Source organism: Chenopodium album, chromosome 17, assembly GCF_948465745.1.
Source record: "Chenopodium album chromosome 17, dcCheAlbu1.1, whole genome shotgun sequence".
Lineage (NCBI taxonomy): Eukaryota > Viridiplantae > Streptophyta > Magnoliopsida > Caryophyllales > Amaranthaceae > Chenopodium > Chenopodium album.
Window position 1 is genome coordinate 12,997,365 of NC_137850.1, and position 8,719 is coordinate 13,006,083.

Consider the following 8,719-nt stretch of genomic DNA (forward strand, 5'->3'; position numbering starts at 1 on the left):
ACACCAAATAAGAGAAAAAAAAAGAAGAAAAAAAGAAAAAAGTAAAAAGAAAAAAAAAATAGGAAAAGAAACAAAAACAACAAAAATAGTTTAGTTGGTTTCGTTTTCTTCCCTATTTCAAGCATTGAGGACAATGTTTCGCTCAAGCTTGAGGGGAGCGTTCTTCGTTTTTGTATATATTGTGTGTTGGTGTTGAATAATCTTGGAGGAGATGACATTATTGGTATTTTTGTTTGATGTTTGGTGACTTCTTGAGTTTGTTTTTGAGAGTTGGCCGCTCTTTTGCTTCACTTAGGAATTATCACCAAAATTTTCAAATTTTTGCCCCGCCTTGACCCTTAGCCATACGTTACAACCAATAAAAGACCCTTAGACCCTTGCACGTTGAGTCAACATCAGTGCAAGGAGATAGTTTTCAACCCTATGGATAGAGTGTGCATGGCTAAGACGTCGGCATTACATTCTCAAAGTTTGTCATTTCTTTATTCTTTTCCGATTCCTTCGAGGAATCATGTGAAGCTAGCTTAAGGGTTGATTTGAAACTAGTTGAGAGAATCTACTTAACTGCTTAAATATTTATTGCTTAAGGAACTTTGTGGATTCTCTTCTCAATTATTCAATGAGCGTTTCTGACTTTCTCTTACCTTTATTGCTTTCATTAATTCTTGTTTTTGCTTAATTCTTTGTAGATTTGAGAAGTTAATTAGATTACTTGTTTGATTCTTGTTTTATTTCATGTTTTACCTTTTGTTCTAGGGAACTTGATGAGGGTTATGTTGATGAATTGAATGATCGATTGTGATTTGTGTGCAATTGATTTTTGATTACTGTGTACGGATGATGCTTATATGGATTAGAATCTTTCTAGCTAATTATTTATATGTTCTTAATTGTGCTTTCAATCAATTGTGCGGAAGTGAGTTGGTTGAAAGTATAGATTCTTCCATTCCTATGCTAGGTTAGTTGCACGGGAATGAATTAACTTAGTAGGATAATTAGCATGCTTAATTGAGCGGGAGTGAGTTGAGTGTGTTAATCGTTCCTAATTGAGATCATTTTCATCTAATTGCAATTTTGTTGTTGAATGCATTGATGTAATTTGATTCCACTTTCCCTAGTTTTCGTTGTTTGTTCTAAGTAGTGTTTTAGTTGTACGTCTCTCTATATCACGACCATCCTACTAGTTTAATTAGCATAAATTGATACACTTATCTTCGTGGTTCGACCCTATACTTGCCACTAACTAGCTTGGTGTAAGTTTAGGTTTATAAATATCTAATTTGATTAGGGTAGTAGCCCAATGACCTACTTTCCCACGATCAAAGAGAAATTAACTATCACAACTGTTTTAGGTATTTTTGTCTTGCCACGTGGACCTCTTACAGCTTGACACGTGTCACTCTTGGAGGGGTTCCAAATGGACCAACCAGGGTACGATACGTGGCAGGCAGATACCCCATTAGGGAAATGGCGGCCTTCAAGGCCTATTTCTCGAGGCTGGCGCAAAATAGTGCAGCCCATGTCCCTAGGTTTCCAAACCTTAGGACAAGGGCACAAACTTCTAGGACCCTATAAATAGGGAGATTCCCCCATTATTAGGGCAACGTTCAATCATTATATCATTTAATACTCTAGAAAACAGAGAGACACCTGATCTCGGAAACCGAGAATATATTTACTTTCCGCACCTTTTTACTCCGAACCTAGAATAACTTGAATGTCGGAGGCTAAACTTCGAACAACCGGAGCTTCCGTTGTTTTGCAGGTACACACGGCTTAGAAACCAGTCTTAGTGTTGTAACTCTCCCAAAGGACACGGAAAACCCCAAAACATTTTGCGGCTTCTGTGGGGAGATTACTTTTAAGATGGTTCAAGAGTCGGTACCGCCTCTTGAGCCAAACCGGCATACGTCCGATGGGGAGGTCCATTCGGACCATGATATAGAAGACAACGTTGAAGTCGAAACATATGTAGCCTCTGATGGGTCACTTATAACCAGGCGTATCCTTCCTATGGACAACCTGGAATGGGGTAATAGCCAAGCAAGTCCTACCTAATCCTCTAGACAACCGACTAGGGAAACTTAGGTTGCAAGAGGGACAACTCTTGTCACCAGAGACAAACTAATGAAATTCATGACTAGTTTCAAGGGGGAGATCAAGGACATGATCAACAAGAGCACAACTGGCTCTAGCAAGGGTCAGCCGGCCAAAAAATCTCCTTATGCTGAGAGGAGAAAGTTAGTCATGGACCGACAGCCTAATCCACACCCTAAAACTAAGGAGAAGGCGGGGACCTTGATTGACTGATCAAAGGTTATCCTGCCCCAAATGGGCACGAGGAAAGTCATCCGGCATGTCCAGCCGGATGGTAGTAAAAAGTCATTCTTTGATGCCTGACACACCATTAAGCGAAAAAGAAACCAGAAGCTGTCTAAGTCAGCTTCGACGTTGAGCTTTCCAAACAGCTTCAAGAATACCTCGGAAAGGTATTCCTAGTCAGTAAATGAGAACTTGACACGTGGCCCGTTCGTTTATACAGTTCCTCAAATGATTGGTTCAGTTTCGTATGTGCCTCAAATGCCATACGGGCAATATGCCCAACCCCACATGCAGCTAGTCCTCTTCGGAGGTCAGGCGACATTGAATGTCCAACCCCTAGACTGGCAGCTTCGTTTGCTAAAACTTGGTGAACAACCCTCTGCATTCACCAAGGAGATAACCGAGACTACACAACAGGCCAATGTTAAGAATATCTTGGTTGGTACCTATGATGGTACCACCAATCCTAAAGACCACCTCATGGCTTACACCAACCTCATGTACTTACAAGGGTTGGATGATGCCAGCTAGTGTAGGTGCTTCCTAGCTACATTGAAGGGCATTGCCCAATAATGGTTTGGCAACTTATCGGTTGGATGTATCTATAGCTTCAAGAGGCTTGCTTTCTTGTTTGCTTCCAACTTCTCAATGAACATCCCTGCCAAGAAAACAAGTTTCAACTTGAGTACCATCCGGTAGGAAGAGAGAAAAGGGCTTTGCTCCTAAGTCAAGCGGTTCAATCTAGTGAGAATTTAGATTTAATGACTGTCTCACGAGGTTGCATAGAGAGACTTCTTCAAGGGTCAGAAAGACGGTTCAACTTTTAAGTTCGACCTCGTCACAAAAAGAGTCTTCACTCTCCAAGAAGCGTTGATGGAGGCGGAAGTCTATACACAGGTAACCGATCTCTTTTCGCCCAGTAATTAGTTAGACTCCAAGAAGTTTGACAAACAGAAAGAGAGTCGGCCAGCTCAGCCAGCTCATAAAGCTGAAGAGAGTAAGAAGAGAAAAGAAATCTAGGCAGTTGACGACTCTGATCAGCCGTCCCAGAAGATTAAGAAAGATTTTAAACCGTACGTCCCCAAGTACGAGTTTAATAAAGATTGCTACTCCATCCTCATGGAAATAAAAGACCGAGTGACCATAGAGAAGCCGACTGCTATGAAAGGTTCCGCCAAAAATCGGAACAAAAACAAGTGCTGCTGATTCCATGAGGACATTGGCCATGACACCAACGGCTGATATAGACTCAAGCGGCTGTTGGATCGTCTGGCTTATTAGGGGGTGTTGAAATCTTACATCCTTGGACAAACCCAGGGCAGTCTTCCAAAAAGACTTCCCAGCCTACTAGTAGTTTGGACACTAACAAAGAGTCGATCTACACAATAGCAGGCGGTTTCGCCGGAGGGGGCCCTACCATCCGGGGCGCTAAGGACCATCTGAGGAAGATGGACATCAACTTTGTTGACAAAGGTAAAGCGTCTACCAGTAAATTTCCAGAGGTCATCATCACTAAAAAGGACTAGGGCACAATTCGCCGGCCGCATGATGATCCGGTCGTCATTGAATGTAAGGTTACCAACCAGCTGGTTGGCCGGATCTTGATAGACACTAGTAGCTTGTTATAGACACCAAATTAAGTCTCCCCAAAAGCCAAACCCAGTGATGAGTACTTTTCATGTCATTGATATTGAGTAGGGTGAAATGTGAAAAAGTCTCGTGAATTTCTTTGTTTTTAATAAAAATAATTCATTTCTGTTTTCGAATATCATTCATTTCGTAACCTATTTATGAAACGTTCAGTCCTGTTTAGTTTGGTCCATGATATGGGTCCAATAATGGTGTAGTTGGATGGGAATTGAAAAGACCTTTCCAAAAATTTATTATAAGCCCAATCCGAGTTATAACGAGGAAGTTATGGCCAAAATACTAAACTAAGGCCAAACCGGATTTAACCTACAACCCAATGATTATGTGGAGGGTCCAAAGGCTTTAATCCTATTCCTAAACTAATTAGGATTAATTAGAAGCTTCTATTAGTTTCTAAAAGATCTTAATTATCCTTTTTGAAAAGATAAGATTAAAGAGTTTGATTTTTTAAGTCTTAATTCTATTAGTTTCATTTTTTAAGTCTTAATTCTATTCGAAATGAAAGATGATCAGATATTATTTTCGTGCCTCATAATTTTTATCCAAATTTTATATGGTTGGATAGATCTTGAAATTATATTTCTAAGGATATATTATAATATTAATTCTGAGCTATAACGAAAAAGATATGAAAGAAATACGAAACTCTATCCAAAACTGATACACTTCCACTATTTCGACCATATCTTTTATTCTACTAAAGATTTTAATCTTATTCTAATTTTTTTGATATTTAGACTTCGAGAGCTTTCCAACAACATATTATATGCCTTATTTGGAATTTTGGATCAAAAGATATGTTAAAAACAAAATCCGCAAAAAATTGTTCTATCGTGTCGCGATGGACCTTATCGCGCCGCGATGGCTGTGCGACAGAATTAATTTTATTACGATTCGAATTCTAACTCTTTTCTAATCATTTCTGGATGTTTTTCTCTATAAATAGGGTCGATATTCCCCGTTTTCAAATCATCAACAATCATCGTCTCTTCTCTCTCTAAAAGCCAAAGCTTATTCTTTCCCTCTCTCTCTTGATTTCTAAGCCTAGCCTTTTCAAAATACAATATTCCTCATTCACGAGACTTAGACACACCTAGCCAAGCTCGAAGGTGCCTTTGACCTAGACGTGAAAGGTTGATAATTTCTGAGGGTTTGGTCCCAAATCCCTATTTTAATTATTTAAATTAATTGTTTGATTTAATATTTTTATTGAAGAACGTGTGTATTGTTTAGATAGACAGAGATACGAGGCAACAAAGTGAGTAATTTGATTATTCTATTTTTTAGAAAGTATGTTAATATTATTTTAATTCCTAGTGTCATGTTAGGATGTTATTTATTGCTTTCTAGTATTATGTTTAGGTTGCTTCCTATTTCTTCTGTAATGTTGGGGCTAAAGCTTTGATTTTTTATTGTTTACGCTAAGATTTGTTATTAATCTTGTTAGTATCATGTCTAGGATCTTGCTAATATTATTATGCTTTGAGATTATGATGATGATGATTTGTTGTGTCAATATTATTATTTGCTTGATATTATTGTTATTGCTTGATCACGCCATCTCTTGTAGGTTTAAAGGGAATTTGTACTTGAAATCAGGCTTAATAAGATAATTAATAATTTTATTTAGGTTAATATGACATTATTTCAAGTGATCGCCAATAATAGATTTTTTCGTGCATTAATATTCAACCAACATAGATTAAACAGGTTTAAGATTAATATAATGATCGTATGTTAGTCAGAAAGCGCACATGAATATGAGAAGAACAAAGTAGAGGCCTATTTTTTAGGGCAGGTTCAATATATTTTAGGTTGGATTTGTACCTTCATCCCCGAATATCCAGTCATGGTTCAGGACCACTATGGAGTTAGCGATCTCATGGATTGTGTAGGGGTGTAACCTTCACCCTGTGAACGGTTTACAAGTTCCTAAAACTTGTTGGCGACTCTTTTGCTCTAGCTTCCTTCACTTTAGACGCCACTATACTTAATTGTATGATCACAGTGGGGCTCAAGTATGGGATGCTTGAAATATTCCCTATAGTTTTTTGGCGACTCCACTGGGGAGGATTTCTATTTTAATTCCTAAAATTTATTTTGGCAATTATTTACAATGAGTGGATAAGACTCGAAAAGTTCTAATTTTTCATGTACGCTATTTTTTGATTGACATTATTGGCATAAACATAAAAAAGGTCCGCATTGGAAAGACCATCCATAATGCGTCAAAAACATAGGTTTTTCACATGTAGGATATTGGGGAAATATCTTTCACAAGTAGAATCGAAAAAAACAGTGCGAAAACTGGAAAATTCTAAGAACACAAAGAGCTGCTGAGGCATGTAGGAACTAGCGCTGAGAAAACAGTGCCCATCGCAGTGCGATGGCTCTGTTGTGGCGCGAAAGCAAAATCGCGGTGCAACAGGGCTATCGTCTCGCGATGGTCCTTGCTGTCGCACGCTACGTTCTTCCAATACTGAGCAAGAAATCTTCCTTATTGCTTTAACTGGTTCTAGTACTGTTTGCTCGGTTTTACTTCCTGATTGAGTTTTTCTCACTTTTCTGAACTCATACGTGTTCTACATATGGCCATAACCCTCTGGGAATCCATGCTCCATCTACCCAATCAAACGCTCATTGCAACGAAGGGTACATCCGAGTTTGTGAATTCACCAAACCATGGAAACAAGTTTAACTTGTGGGGTCCCATCCCTACGCGCCAACCCTTCCAAAGGTAAGGCTTCCGCGTGATGCATCTGGACTCATAACCATGGACTCTCTTTGACTAACCCTTATCCTTGAACTTTAGAGAACTAGAGCCATGGTTAGGTTGCAAACTCATTGCATCATATTGTGCTTACTTGACTACTTGTGCATTACTTGCTTGTGCATACTTACATGTGATTAAACTAACCGTTTAGTTTGACTTGTGATTATAAATATGCTTAAATAAGTTAACCAATGACTAAAGGAACTTTCTTAATTAATTGATTAATTAATTTGAACCAATAAACATGTCTAAAATCGAGTCATAGTTCCTTTGAGTCAACCTGGATTTTTATTCCCGTATACTACACAAGTATCAATTTGTTTTGGTCATAACAAGAGTTCTAGAAAGAATTACGAGTTGTATAACCTAAGATATGTAGCCCTTAGTTTTATCTTTCATTTGGAGTTGGTTTCGTCCAATTCGGAGTCACAGATAAAAAGTTATGACTGAAATACTACAGCCTATCCAGTTTAGTGTATATACGTAAAGTCTTAATTTAGTCTTTGTTTGAGTCTAGTCACATAGTCTAGTCCCATGATCATGACATGAGTCTTGAACATATCACTTACACTCACAAGTATTCACACACTTTTTACATACTCTTTTCACACCATGACCATGTCTTACGTTCATGCATGAGTCGCTCTTTTCTTCATTTGAGTTGGGGGTCCACTCTATTCCTAATTTTTCCATATCTCTCCATCTACATCATCTTTCCACTCTCTACATGCTTTCTCTATGCATACCAATCCCACATTCTTCCATCATATCTTCCCATCTACGCATGTTGAATTAAGTTTGAGTCAAACAATTAACAATAAGTATCCATGACTTCCCTTTGCACAACACTTGGTCAAGGACAGAAGGGCGCTTAATCAAAGACAACACCTTCGTTCAAGTACTACTCTTCGACAAACCTATTAGACACCAGAAAAAGTTTGTACTAATGGCTTCCCAACAAGAAGTTGATGAGTTGAAGCAAAACATGAATAACCTAACTGAGATGATGAAAGCTCTCGTTCTTCAAATTAACGATCCTAGCAAGCAACGACAGCTTGAGCGCATGGAAGAAAGCCTTAAGAAAGTTTCCAACGATTATAAGTATTAAGGAATTAGCTCACAAGGGGTCTCGGTGGATAAGGAACTTCTTCCATAGAAGTTCAATGCCAACGACATTTCTAAGTTCAAGCTTACTGATAACCCTTACTTTTATTTAAGAGCTTTTGAAACAATACTGAACATTAAGGGAATTGATAAGAAAGTTTTTCATTCGTTGTTCTCATTATCTTTAGAAACCGTTTGTCAACAATGGTTTTCCTCCCTTGACAAAGAGAATATCTCTTCTTCGGACTCTATGACAAACGCTTTCATTGATAGGTACAAATGCAACATTCAAGTTGAAACAGACCATAGACAACCTGAGATGTTGAAACAAAAGGAAAAATGAAGGGTTCACCTCTTTCTTCAACAAGTGGAGGGAAACTTCTGCTAAGATGGTAGAAGTTCCTACTGAAAAGGAATCTGTAAGGATGTTCATCAAGAACCTCCAGGAGAAGTATTCAAAGCATTTAAAATACCAACACAACTTGAATACTTTCAAGGCCGTCTATAACATAGGCATTGACATTAAAGATGACCTCGCAAAACAAAAAGCTACTAACAATAGTAACAACAGTGGCTGGAAAGGAAAGAAGAACGACAATCCTTCTTCTTTCGAAAACACCTACTCTAGTAATAATGTTACTGCCTTTGACCTTAACAATGTCTTAGCCATGGATAAAAAAGGACCTAAAAAGAAACCCAAAAGAGAATTCACGCCTATCAGAATGACCTATGATGTTGCTTTCGATCGTCTCTATGATCGAGGATTAATAAAACCTATTGGTCCCACTGAAGATCCGACACTAGAAAAGTGATCTTCAAGATGGAATCCCAACTCTTATTATAAGTACCATCGAGGAAATGGTCATACCA